The 14,785-nt window shown below is 38.9% G+C and overlaps 1 long non-coding RNA gene across 2 annotated transcripts in view; it reads left to right on the forward strand.

The window, feature by feature from the left end:
- Positions 1 to 14,785, forward strand: part of LOC129045772 (uncharacterized) — a 306,077-nt gene that overhangs the window by 244,757 nt on the left and 46,535 nt on the right. For both annotated transcript variants that reach the window (XR_010411381.1, XR_008505924.2), the window contains 2 exons: positions 7,062 to 7,160; positions 9,230 to 9,414. This is a non-coding gene — a long non-coding RNA (uncharacterized LOC129045772). The remainder of the gene's footprint in view (positions 1 to 7,061; positions 7,161 to 9,229; positions 9,415 to 14,785) is intronic.

Genomic DNA, 14,785 nt, shown 5'->3' on the forward strand with positions numbered 1-14,785 from the left:
TTTGGAGATTGGGCTTCATTTCTAAGATATGTAGATGCTTTTGCCCTGACTCCACAAATCTTATTTTGTAAATGAACCAAAGAGCCACAATTAAAAAAAAAAAAAAAATCTAGAAAGGTAAGGAGACTCTCATAGCCCTAGTGCAAAATAAGGAAACATTCCTACATATCTAGAAAAGAAATTGTAGATGTAATAAGCTTCTGTTTAGTGTATGTGAAGGATACTAGGTGCTCAGAAAACTCTAGGTGGTTTAGGTTTTGTCCCTAGTTCAAGTTAGATCCTATTATGGACTGTATGTCGTATCTGCTCAACATTTGTATGTTGAGGGCTTGACCCCCAGTGGATAGTATTGGGAGGTGGGCCTTTGGGAGGTGATTAGGTTTAGATAAGGTCATGAGGATGGAGCCCCTGTGATGGGATTAGTGCCCTTATTAAGAAAAGGAAGAGATCCCAGGGATTCCTCTCTCCATCAAGTGAGAATGTGGCCATCTACAAGCCAGGAAGAGGGCCCTCTTCAAGAACTGAGTCTGCTGTCACCTTGATCTTGGACTTTCAGCCTCCAGAATGCTGAGAATTAAATACCTGTTGTTTAAGCCCCCCAATCTATGGTATTTTGTTATAGCAGCCCGAGCTGACTAGGACAGATCCCTAAATTTTACATCTCTGGAGCTTCTTAGTTTAGGCTGGTATCCCGTCTACTGCAGTAGAATTTCACTGCAGTACTTACTTTCAGTTGAGTACACATTAGTGAAGCCTTCTTGTGTGCACTGTGCTAGTAACTTGTCTAGACTAAGTCACAGACCCTATCTCGGCAGAAAAAACTGGTACATAACCATAGTGAAGATGAGTGACAATACTAAGATCTACGGTTTTATTAAGGGTTGAAATGAGAAAAAAATCATGGAAATCCCACCTATATTTTCTGCAAAACTGTCATAGGGAGGACTGTGTCTTAGGTTGAGCAGTATCAATGGAATGGGGATATAAATATTTCTTTAATTTTTTATTGGTATCTAGAAAAACTGCCATAATTTCTAAAATATGTCTTTTTTCAAAAAAAAAAAAACAAACACCACATGAATTACATAATTTACTCACATTTCTCATTATTTTGGGTGCCAGGAAGCTCAGAGATAAGAATTCTAAGCTCAATTTCAGAAAAGCAGGTAGGAACCTGAGTCTAAATCTTTATCTGCACCAACTGTAAGACCTGCCATCCCTGGAACTGCCCTTTGTCTCAGTTCAGGCCACTATCACAGAATATCATCATGGAATGGGTAGCTTAAACAACAGATATTTATTTCTCACAGTTTTGGAGGCTAGAAGTCTAAGATCGAGGTTCCAGCAAGATTGGGTTCTTGGTGAAGATCCCCTCCATGGTTGATTGATGGATGCTTTCTTGCTGTATCCTCACATGATAGAGAGAGAAAAAGCACATGCTAGTCTCTTTCTCCTCTTATGAGGGCACTAATCCCATTCTGGGGCTCATCTCAGGACTTCATCTAAAACTGATTACCCCTCTAAGGCTCCACCTTTGAATACTATCCCATTGGGGGTTAGGCTTTCAATATATTTAGATGGTGGGTGTGAGGAAACCAACATCTAATTTGTAACAACCTTCCCCATCCAGAAAGAGATTCAGAAATTTAGGGACATAGGTGAGATTTAAAAAATCACTGTCAGTGGTGTTGCCTCTCCAGGTCCTTCCCTGGGTCTCAAGAAATTGCCTTGATCTCTTACCAGGCTGCAGTATCCTTCTCTTCTTTCCTTCTACCAATCTGTCCGTACCTGCCCGGGAGTGTTCAAGCGTTCTGTAGCACACTTTCAGACTCAATCTCATCAGAGCCCCACAGTAGTTTTACAATTAATAGTTGCCTCTAGTGGGCCTCATGCTGCACATCTGGCTGAACAACTCAAAACAACTTGGCCTTAAATCCTTGGTGCAGATCTCTTTGCACAAAGATTCCCATATGTATCAGGTATGAACCCTGGTCCACTATTTAGGTGGGCAAGAAATAGAACTTTTATTTTCCTCTACCCCGACTTATTTTAGTGCCCCTAATATCCCCAGGGTTGTAGAAACTCAATATTAGTCAATATATTATCACCTTCTAGGTTCTGGGATGGGAGGCTTCACGTAACATCAGAGCATTGAGGGAATATTTGACCTCTCATTTTATCTGTGCCTAGAAGATCCTACTGACATGTGTGTTGTCCTGTGGGGACATGGCTACATACATTTGCTGCTGCAGTGCACTTTGTTTCTGTCCATTTAGCTCTTTCAGGCTGGTTGCTCTGTTACCTAGGACCTTGTTTTGGCCAAAATAATCATTTTTCTGCTTCTGGGCCATGTTAGATCGGAGAATCCCTGGAGGCTGTTCATGGCCCTGTCTGCCTATAATTGCTCTGCAGCCTTTTGCTCCCTTTAGAAAGATTGGCAAGAAAGGAGGCTGCTGGTAACATCTCCCAAGGTCTAATAAGTTGGTTCAGCAAGCCTTTCTTCCTTCAGAAAGTTCCCCCCCCCCAACCCAACCCCTACCTCTTCTCTTCGACTCCGACTTGTTTACTTGGTTTTCCTTTTCCAACAAAACTGTGCCGGCATACACCGTTTATTTGTTGATCAATTTTCAGTAGTTTTCCCCTTATCTCAGGCCAGGAAAAGTTATTTTCCTTTAAAAAGTTTGCTAACGTGGCTAAGTAGTCCATTAAACAAATTCATTAATGACATGATCATGATTTGAGCAGTTAGGCCGATTTTCAAATGGGATCCTAATTCTAAAACTCTTTATAAGATTTGGAAATATTAATAGGATTTTTTTTGCAAGAATTAAAAAAATAAAAATGGTTTGCATCTACGCTTCTGGAATTTTATTATAATTTTGTTTACTGGAACTGCTTAATCTTATTTGTTTTATTAGATCATTTTTTACCGCTCTATGAGATTCCAATAAACTCTTTAATAAACATCAAAACTTGAGAGCTCATCAGTCCCTGTTATTTCTCCACAAACAACTTGTTAACCCCGTCCTGCCATCACTTTTGTGCCAAACAGATCAACTAGACATTAGTTGATGATTTCTTTTTTTTCTTTATGTAGGTAATATACATTATTTGAAGAAACCAATTGTAATGCAATTCAACACAGTACCGCTGATCAAATTGCTCCTTCCAAAAACAGCAGCTGGGAATATTTATTATGGAAATATCTGTATTTAGAATGATTTCTAAAATCAAATTGCTGTAAACATAACCAAAAATTATGAAGACTGTCTCCATAAAGAACACCTCTTGAGGTGGGAAAAGACAGTTTTCCAAATAAGAGATTCTTAGCCCTTTCTTAAGGCTAAACTATACTTTAATTGTGTGGGTGCAATATTTTGTGGTCATAAACAATACTTACCAAATGCATTACCGGTCAAGTTAGGCATAATTTTGCCAGCCTCAAACATTTATAAGTTCAGCTTGGGAATCTGCTCTAAGGCACCCCAGTTTATTACAACAGTTTCATTTGAGTTAGAAAAAGAATGTGGGACTTCAGAACAAATATAAAGGAAAATTGGACAACTTTGATTACTTTCTCTCCTCTCTTCCTTATATCAAATGATCACCGTGTCCTACAATTTTACCTTTCGACTATAGTTTTCCTCTCTCCATTGCCATAGTTGAGCCCACTGTCATCTCTTGCCTAGGTAACAGCAATGTAGCCTCCCAGCTAGTCACCTTTCTTCAGGTTCATCCCTCACAAAAGCTGAATGTATCCTGTTCTAGAAGGATGACTCCAGAATTCAACTCTGTCCATCTCATTCTCTTCCTTAGAACCCTTAAGCGCTCCCCAATATCTTTGATGTCAAGTCTGAGTTCCATAGCATATACTTCAAAGCCTTCAAAATGGTGTTCCAGGTGATCATTCTTGGGTCATATCTGTGATCCAGACTTTATGCTCTTGCAATAGTTCATCATCCATGCCAAGCTGTTTCTCCTTTCCAGCTTTGTCTTGACACATAAAAAGCATTCACTTAATATATGTTGCATGGTTGGAGCCCCCAAACAGAGGAGAGCTAACAGTCTATGACCCCTAAACCCAAGCAGTGGCATGGTATAGTGGGCAGAGCATTGGGCTCTGCTGCTTGGTTATACCCAGTATCTGTACTTCCTGCAGCCATATATCCCATCTCTACTTCTTATAGCCGTATGATTTTTTTCACCTTGGGCAAGTATCCTAGCTTTTTCATTGGTTAAAATGGGCATGAAATTTAGCTATCTGGCACATAGTAAAAACTTGGGAGATGGTAGTTTTCTTTCTTTTTAAAAAATTCCATCAAATTCTAGAGTTTAAGAGAGCAGCCAACTCTGCTGATAAGTGCCTCAAATCAGTTACAGCTGGTTACTTTTCTGGTCCCACCCCACATACATGTATTAACAACAGAACACAGAAACATAAATCTTGAAACTCATTCTGTGGAGGATGAAATATTACATTTTTACTGCCCAGGAGTTACATGTTGGTTGGAATTTTCCTACCGGATTTCTCCTAGAAATGACGCAATGGGGAAAGGGATACTGGGCATTACTTTTTGAAGGATGGGAGTTAAAAGGAAAAAACCAGAAGGTCCAGAGTGTGGGGTGCCTCTGCAGGAGACTGATGAGCATGAATGAGAAAGTACTCAAAGTGTGTGTGGTAGCATTCATATATCTGACCTACTTTACCGATTTGCCTAGGGCCAGCTTTTTTCAGAAAGATTCAGAACGGATGACTAACTTTGTGTCAGTGGTTCAAAATTGGAAAATCAGGAGTTCCTGGTCAACATCCTTAACCTAGAGCCAGGCCTCTTGATGAGAAATCGAAGAGGAAGAGAAGCAGATGGGAGAATCAAGAGCAGATGCAAGTTATTTAAAAGTAATACAATAATTCAGCAGGAATGGAGTGGAAATTCAACAACTTATTGGGTATGACATTTGGATAAATTAAACTGAACAGACATCTAGGAAATAGCAGATAGGAAAAGCAAAATGAAGGCAAAAACTGGCAGGCAAGAAAAGGAAAAGGACTAAATGAAAACAGAGAGTTTCAGGCCAAGGGGAAGTCACTCACATTTGCTATATATTACATTCAGATTTTCATTTTTTACCTTTTTTTTTTTTTAAAGAATTTGTTTATTTATTTGACAGAGAGAGACACAGCGAGAGAGGGAACACAAGCAGGGGGAGTGGGAGAGGGAGAAGCAGGCTTCCTGCTGAGCAGGGAGCCTGATGTGGGGCTCGATCCCAGGACCTCGGGATCATGAGCTGAGCCGAAGGCAGACGCTTAACGACTGAGCCACCCAGCACCCCAGATTGTCATTTTTTAAATGAAAAAATTAATTATACATATTTACAAGTAACCTGGCATTTAGTGCCAGGTAGAAAATTGCCTGTTTCACTGATTTTCCTCCTTTTTCTTTCTTCATGGCACACATACACACACATGCACCCAAACACACACAGTCACATCCACACATGCACAGACACCCACACACATACACACAACTTCATCACTTTTTCTCTTAATGTTTTTGGGAGATGAAACTTTTCTGATTTAGTTTAGTTTGCTGCGAAGCCAATAAAGATTTTATAAAATATACTTGTTCCCATTCAGTAGAAATTGATTCTCTTATTTTAATTGTTTATTTTTGATCTGTAGATGCTCTGAGGGTTATGGGATAGTTGAGGTAGAATTATAGATAGAATAGAGACAGAAAGAGAAAGATAAATCAAACCAGGATGAGCTCCAAGCAAAGAGGGCAAGTAAATAGCTCGATCTGAAACATGAAAATGCCTATTAAATAGAGATAGGAACAGCTATTTGTCAAAATTTTTAATATTGATTGTTTGTTGATCTTTCTGCCGGAGAGTCATACTGTGGCCATTCTTACTGATTTATCAAATAGATACCTTGCTTTGGAGATCTTTAAGGAGGGTGGGCTTGCTTCATCTAAATCAACATTAACAAACTTCAAGCAGAATTCTGAATTTTACTTACTGGTGAGTTGGTTTCAAGATAAAGACAGAGTTAATTTGTCAAGGTTGGCCTCCTACAAGGAGATAATCTCACTTATGCCTTCAAAGTAAATTTGACCCAGTCTATTGGACATTGAACCAAGATTCTAATTAAAGGAACCTGTTTTCTTGGCATTTCTATGTTCTGCATGTCACATTTTTACATAGGTGCCTGTATAGGTGTAAATGTTCTATTTTTCATTTTCAAAGATATTATATCTTGGAGACCAAAAAGACAATCAGGACTTTGTCCAGTCTTTTTCCTTTTCCTCCTCTTCGCACCTGTCTAACACTTCCACTCAGCATGGCTGCAGTCCTTTCTCTTTTTATTTCCTCACTGTTGGTTCAGGCTTCAACATAGAATCCTAAAAATAAAGTCTAAGATGACAATAAGAGCTCCCAGGGAAATAAAACAAAAGGGAGAAAACATGAAAAGGACTTGAAAATAAAAGGATACAAAAGCACAGTGCGTGAAGGATGAGGTTGTTGAAAAGATTATGGAATTAAGGAAAATGTGATAATGTAATCTTAAAAAAAGTGAAATGTTTAAAATGGAAAGTCATAGGGAGTGGGAGGTACAGGCTTCCAGATAGGGAATGAATAAGTCACAGGGATGAAAGGTACAGCATGGGGAATATAGTCAATGGTATTGTAATAGTGTTGTATGGTAGATGGTATCTACGTTTGTGGATAAACACATAAGACTTGTTGAATCACCATGTGATACACCAGAAACTCATGTGATATTGAAAAAAGTCAAAATGGGGGTAATAAACATGATTTCTCTGAAAAAAAAAAAAAGCCATAGGTAAGTGGATTAAAAAGTTAAAAAAATGAAACTAAAACAAAGTTTTTTTCAGAAAGTTTCGTTACCGAAAGGGAGAATTTTCAGGCAAATCCTATTACATTTCACTATAATTATATAACCAGGTTTATTACTAAACACAGGACACTGTAAAAATAAACAATAGAAGAGACAAGTTACATTTCCCCTTTTTATAATTTTTATCTCTTATTTCTTTCAGTTACCTAATTTCATCTTCATAATCTGTGAACTTGGAACTGGCCACAAGCTCAACATTGGTGGATTCCATTATATTAACGGATACCAACCATTTAGAGCAGTAAGTCTGCTGTCTGTCCCAGAGAACAAAGCTGTCTGTCCTGAGCAATGTAAAGGGTTACCCATGAAAGTGTTTTTACAACAGCCGTGTGGGCTATGAAAAGTGAACAGATTTTACATCAGTTGTTTGACTTGGGCAGGTTTTTAATATATAAATTAGAGATGACATTTTCTCTACTTACCTTGAATGAGCTACACTGTGCATATGATAGAATATGTGATTAACTATAATGAACCAGACATAAAAATTGGATGGTGTTTGGTTCTAAGATGATAATATTAGGACTACTTGAAATGTTAAAATTTATCTGTCATTGGACCCCCCCTCCCCCAAGTTAGGAGAACATGTGTATGGTTCAAAATACAATATATACAAAAGGATAATTAGTGAAATGCTCATCAGCTAATTTCCCCTTTATGATTGGTTTATTCAGTCATTTGGCGCATATTTATTGACTATAAGGAATCCATATCACACCACAATTAGAAATAATATTGATTGTTTATATTGGACAGTGTTCCTCAACCATTACTCAGAAACTCTTTGGGTACTGTCATCATTTGAACATTAAAATAAAGAAAGCAAAACCCACAAAGTAAGAAAATGTATGCTCAGCTTTTTTGTAAAAAAGGAAAGCAAGAATCTTCCGCATTCCTGCTATCTGAGGGGAATGTTTGACAAGTTGATTTGTCTTTGATTTTGTGTAAATGCTTCCGTGGCCACATCTTTCCTGTTCTCCAAAGCAGTGGTCATTTCTGAGGCTGGCAGCTGGACCATCTACACATTTCCACTGTATTTGGATAGACTTGCCTTTTATTTTGAGGATATAGGGCAAAAAAGATGGAGAAGCTCTTCCCTGGGACCTGAACTGTGTTAAGCATATGAACAGATGCTTAGGATTACAATTGATACTTGCTGTGCTGAGTGTCAGGTCCTGTGTGACAAAGGGGCTTTCATGCTCTTTAAGAAATCCATTGTGTGGATGTGATAAATAGAGATTTCTCAAGCAGTCAAAAGGGACTACTTTTGTTCATGCTAAAGATTTCATACTGTAGTGCATATCTCTGAACATATGGCCCTTTCTTTATACTGTCTGCTGGATCAATTCCTTAGAGATCCAGTTGTTGTATCAAAGGGTATAGGCATTTTAATTTTTGATAGAGATTGCCGAATTCCTCTCCTTAGTGATCATGGCAATTTACAATGTCATCAGAAATGTAAGAAAATGGCTGTTCCCTCACATCCTTGTTAACAGAGTATTTTACCGAACATTACTGATCTTTGCCGATCTGTTAGGTAAAAAATATATCTACTTGTAGTTAGTATTTACATTCCTTTTATTATGGGTAAGATAAACAGCTTTTGATATATTTACATTACTATCCATATTTTCTGTCTAGTAAACTATCTCATATCTTTTGTCTGTTTTTCTTTTGGGTTATTCATCTTTTTCTTATTGATTTGTTGATGCTTTTCGTATGTTAGGAAAATTATCTTTTGTTCTGTTATGAGTTGTAAAAGTTTTTCCCAGGTTGTTTTTTACTTTTCTTTTTGCACTATTCCATACAAAGATTTTTAAGTATTCTTATGTAGTCAAGCTTATTAATCATTTATTTGTGACCCTTGGGATTTTAAAAATCATACTTTAAAAACACCTTCCCTGCTTGAAGATAATAAAAACTAAGAAATAAAATACCTCTCCATCTTCTCTTCTATTTCTTTTAAGGTTTTATTTTCCACCTTTATTTATGTCTTTATTTATGTCTGTCTTTCTGTATGTATTTATTTATTGAAGAGAGAGAGAGGGAGAGAGAGAGAGCACAAACAGGAAGGAGGGGCAGAGGGAGAAGGAGAGAGAGTGAATCTCAGCACTACCACCCTGAGATCATGATCTGAGCCAAAATGAATTAATTTTTTGGAGCATGACTTTATTGCATTCTCTTAGTTACAAACACTATTCTGTCAACTATTCTCAGTTGATTTTCTTGGGTTTCTAGGCAATCATCTTATTTGCAAATCATGATAATTTTACTCTTTCTTTTATAATTTTTATCTCTTATTTCTTTCAGTTACCTAATTTTATTGTTGGAGGAACCACTGAGAGGACATGACTGCCAGGTGACTTAGAGCTGGACCCAGACAGTCAGAGACTCCTCACCCCCTCCCCTGCAGGCACTAGAAGCTCCCCCAAAGACCCGGCCTTGAGATAGTAATGTGTTGAGACCATCTAGATGGTATACGTGATTGAACCTAGGTAAGGCCTCTATAGAAACTTTTAAGATTTGGTGGACAGGTGCAGGGATCTACCCGTCTTATGGGCCCCCAAGACAAGCCTTATATATAACTTCCCTTCCTTATTACACCTGCCACCTTCCAGTCTGGAGTGGTCTGCTTCTTTCTTTGGTCTCTCCTTGCCCTTGGGGCCAGTTTCCAATTTCATCCAGGGAACTCCTGAGGTTTTGAACCAACATTCATTGACTAACCAGGCGCTCCAGGATAATATGAAATACAAGTGGTACAAGTGAATTTGTTGCCGACTTTAATGGGAATCTTCTAGTATTTCTCCATTAATTGTGATATCAACTTTTGGGTTAAAGTATATACTTATATATTTACCATATTAATGAAGCATCTATTCATGTTCCATCATATTTTTCTTTTAAAAATAGGAATAGGTATTACATTTTATCAAATGACTTTTTAGCACCCATAGAGATGATAATATGCTTCTTCCTTAATCCTCTTAACTAAACAGAATTTTAAAAATAGACGTCCTTTTTTTCATTTCATTTCATTTAATTAATTTATTTTTTTAATTTTATTATGTTATGTTAGTCACCATACAATACATCATTGGTTTTTGATGTGGTGATCCACGATCCATTGTTTTAAAAATAGACTTCCTAATATTTAATCCTAGCAGTCCTTGTAATTCCAGAGTAAACTCCACTTGATTGTGGTATTTTATTCCTTCATTATGCTTCTGAATTCTGTTTCCCGATGTGTCATAGCATTCTTCCTTCAATATTTATAGGAAGGGTTGGTTTTTTGTTTGAAATGTAAAAAAAAAATTATGTTATAAATTTTATGCCAGCTTTTTTAACCTCTCTATCTTTTTATGTGCACCATTGGATTTTCAGTGATGTGGTCTGGTATTTGGGGGACTATATGTGTTCAATTCCTGATTTGCCTAGAATGAATCAATCAGCCAAGAATTTTATTTATTTATTTGACAGAGACACAGCAAGAGAGGGAACACAAGCAGGGGGAGTGGAAGAGGGAGAAGCAGGCTTCCCACAGAGCAAGGAGCCCGATATGGGACTCGATCCCAGGACCCTGGGACCATGACCTGAGCCGAAGGCAGACGCTTAACGACTGAGCCACCCAGGCGCCCCTTCACATACATTTTTAATCTTCTAAAAATCTAATGTCATATCTCAGTACAGCCTTACTCACCCCATCCATACCAGCCAAAGTAGACTCTGGAGTGACAAATCACTCCCTCTAGGGTCCTGTTCAAATGACACCTTCTTCATGAAGACTTCCTAGTCCCTCCAACTCAGAGACAAGCTCTTTCTTTAAGGATAACTACATTTTTCTTTATAATTGTCTTCTGACCCTTCCCAGTTTTCTGACGTACATTATTCAACAGATTCGTTAGACATTTGTAGGCATTATGCAAAATGCTTTCGTGGTATTATATTGTTTAATCCCTATCACAGTCCTTTGGTTTAAATACCATGCAAATAAAACAATGTGAACGTGGAGAGTCAATAGTTCTTTTTTAGGTTACAGAGCTGGTAGGCTGCGAAGTAGGAATTCAGCTCAAGTCTGTGTGATTTGGAACCACAAACTCCTTCCGGCAAATCATGTTGATAAAGCAGCAGATCATCTTTACAATTACGTTGTATGTTTCCCTTTCCTCTATGAAATTCTGATTTCCTTCAGGGTCTTGTCTGTGTCTTCATTCTCTTGGAATCCCCTATATCTTCTTGCACACGGGAGGAATGAAACAAAAGCTGATCGAATTGGTGGAGCAGAGTGCATATCTTGAATATGGTTCCAATAAAACTTCAAAATGAATTATGGAGTTTTACTCATGCATTTAATCTCTTTTGTAGTTCATCAATCCATACATTTATAAGTTCTGGCAAAAAGACTCTACAGAAGGATTTCTGGAGTCATGGAATATGGGCTTTGTTTTCATGGTTACTCAGCTGTGGAGCATTCTGGTGGATGTTCTCTGGAGCTGGGTCACTGGGCAGAATTTTCAGTGTTAATTGGCTGTTGTTTATCTCAATGCTGGAAAACTGTGAAGTTCTGCTTCCCCAACCAGAAGTGATAGCTCCCTCTTTCAATCCTCATAGAACTCTATACCTCTTTTATCACCTCTCACTTTCCACCTGGTATTACAGTGATTTATGTGCATGTCTTATTTCCTTTATTATGTGGTAAGCACCTTAAGTTCTGAGCCGTGTCAGATGCATTACCCATTGGGCTCACATGGTGCCTGGCACATAGTAGGAGCTCAGTACATTTTTAAAAAGTGATTAAAGTAGGTTCTAAATTCAGCAAATCTTGCTCCCCCTATCTTATTACTAGCACCATTTCAGCATTTTTTTTGCTGTTCCCCACTATTCATGTGGGTAGTATGAGCCAAAATTGCTGAAAAAGGATGCAATTTCCCTTGTTAATATAATTACTACCATATATTATCACAGTACTAAAGTCATAACATTCTCATTTTCAGTGGCCTACACACATCACCAAGATTATCTCTGGAGGAGAAATGTATCATGTTTGTTTTCAGTCACAGAGTGAAATGCTGCCAAGTTTGGTGAATATATATGCTCAGCCTCTTTTGAGTGACAAGTGTGTAAATGGGGCCATCTTATGAAAAAAATGTAAACTTCCTCTTTGCATCTGGACAATTTGTTAACTGTTTGGATTACCAATACAAGGCAGGGGGTGGGTGGTGAGCATGCTTTTCTCTGTGGGTCTTTCATAGTTTAGGAAAATAATGAATGAGGAACTGAAGAACCTGGAGAGGGACCAGGGGAGGGAATATTTGACTCCTACATTATGAGGGCAGCAGGCCCTTCTGGGGAGTCTAATGGCCTTGTCAGCTGAACTCAGGGTGGACAAGGTCAGGATTTTGAATTGTGAGTGCATGATCAAGCTGTAATAGTCCTCAACAGAACCTAATATGAGTTTATCTTTGCTTTTGGAGAAAGAGACTCTTGTTCTGAGAATCTTGTCTCAGCCCAGAATTTAAAGGACACTTTACTTGAAGCAAGACTGAGCTGCCAGTCCTTGTCATGCTTGTGGGATGGATAGAAGTGGGACATCTGTCCTGCATTTTGGGGCTGATGCTGGAAGGTCAGCTATGGGGGTGAAGGCATGGCATCCGATGATTACCTCAGCCTCTAACCACGGCTAGCGAAAGCATGAGGGACAGGGACATGTCCCAGTGGTAATCAAGGCCTCATGTCAGGGGATCTAGATTGTGGGAAGGTGGTTACTGAGGGCAGAGTCAAACTCAGAGTCCAGGGCCTGAGTATGGCTGGGATTTTTTTAGTCATAAGCCGAGGAGTGGGGGATGGGTTGAGCCTGGGTGGCTCAGTTGGTTAAGCAGCTAACTCTTGATTTTTAGCTCAGGTCTTGATCTCAGGGTCCTGGGTTCAAGCCCCATGTTGGGCTCCATGCTGGGTGTGGAGCCTACATAAAAAAGACAAGCCAAGAGAGGGCTCCTATTCAAATCCCAGTGTTGGATCCCATGTCACTTGGGCACTAGAACTTTTAACTTTTAAGATTTTATTTATTTATTTGAGACAGAGAGCATGAGAGGGAGGAGGGTCAGAGGGAGAAGCAGACTCCCTGCCGAGCAGGGAGCCCGATGCAGGACTCGATCCCGGGAATCCAGAATCATGACCTGAGCCGAAGGCAGACGCTTAACCATCTGAGCCATCCAGGCGCCCTTAACTGTTTTATTTCTTACTAAGAAACATCCATTTCCTTGCTGTTTCAACTCCAAGGATCCTTGGCCTTGGCCCTTTCTAGAAGTTTTTCATTTGCAGTGGCACTTGGGAAGCTGTAAACAATAAATGTCCAGGCTCTACCCCTAGACATGTATGTATATATTTATATACATACACACACAGTACACATATACAAATATACATATATGCAGGCACACAAACATATATATGTGTGTATATATAGACACACACACACACAGACATACATACATTTAGTATATATAAATTACACTCACATACGCATATATTATGTATGTATATATCCCCAGGAGATTTATTTATTTATTTATTTATTTATTTTATTTATTTTTTTAAAAGATTTTATTTATTTATTTGACAGAGAGAAACAGCAAGAGATGGAACACAAGCAGGGGGAGTGGGGCAGGCTTCCCACTGAGCAGAGAGCCCAATGCGGGACGCTCGGTGAGGGGCACTCGATCCCAGGTCCCTGGGATCATGAGCCTGAGGCAGAGCTTAACGACTGAGCCACGCAGGCGCCCCTCCCCAGGAGATTTAAAAGTACAGGTTGAGAACCACTGACTACATGATGTGAAATGAAGGGAGTGGAGGCTTGAGTGACCCCTACAGGCCAACAGTAGCACGACCAGAACAAAGCTGCACCCAGGGGCAGTTTATAGCTTATAGTTACTATTTATGGCGTCCTTACTCTGTGCCAAACACTTCCTTCATAAACTCATCTGATTTTCACATGATCTTACATATTTTATTAACTCTATTTCACATGATCTTACATTTTATTAACTTTATTTTTCAACGAAGACACTACGGTCCAAGTTTCCACTGGACCAAATTTGAACTGGACCTTGAACCCAGGGTAGTATGGGACTGTTGCTTCTTAGGTCAGTCTTATAGGGTTATTGTAAGATTTCAGGCTGAATTGTGGGCATTATAGTATTGAGCTTAAGAATTTTGGCTCTGGAGTTGAATTTAAATAAATTAAAATCCCGGCTCTGCAATTTAGAGTTTGGTGATTGGAACCAGTTAGTTAACTTCTCTGACCCTTAGCTTTCACCTGTATGATGGGAATAGAATCATTATAGGGTCTAACTAAGATCATGCTTGTAAAGCTCTTAGAATACTGGCTGGTCCAAGCTAAGCACCCATGTAGCACTGCCTGTTATTATTAGATCTGGCTTAGGATAGAAAATGCAGGTGTTGAGCCCAGAAACCCAGCTATAAGGAAGTGGAAAAGGCATTTGCTGATGTTGATACAGTCTGGTATGAATTTTCTGTACCAGTCTCCATTGGTTAGGAGATGGGGGAAAAAATGAGGAAAACTACAAATAAAGTGAATTAGTGATGCTTTTAGGTGCCTCCTTTTTTCATTTCTTCAGTTCTGAAAATCCTTCCTCATTGCTCCTCCATCCTCAGCCTAATGCTTGGGTCTAATCTCAGGTGGTAATGGATTAAGAAGGTACTCATCCCAGTGTTTGACTTTTTGCTAAGAGACTCAATTAACCTTCAAGACCCAAAGGAATCAATCTTTAATAGTGTAATTTAAGGCCCTGTGAGGGGTATTGGGGATAAAATGTTGGGCAGGGACTGTTCCTCTTATCACCCAAGATG

Source organism: Mirounga angustirostris, unplaced genomic scaffold, assembly GCF_029215605.1.
Source record: "Mirounga angustirostris isolate CCGP_5_RB_7025 unplaced genomic scaffold, mMirAng1.0.hap1 SCAF_5, whole genome shotgun sequence".
Taxonomy (NCBI): domain Eukaryota; kingdom Metazoa; phylum Chordata; class Mammalia; order Carnivora; family Phocidae; genus Mirounga; species Mirounga angustirostris.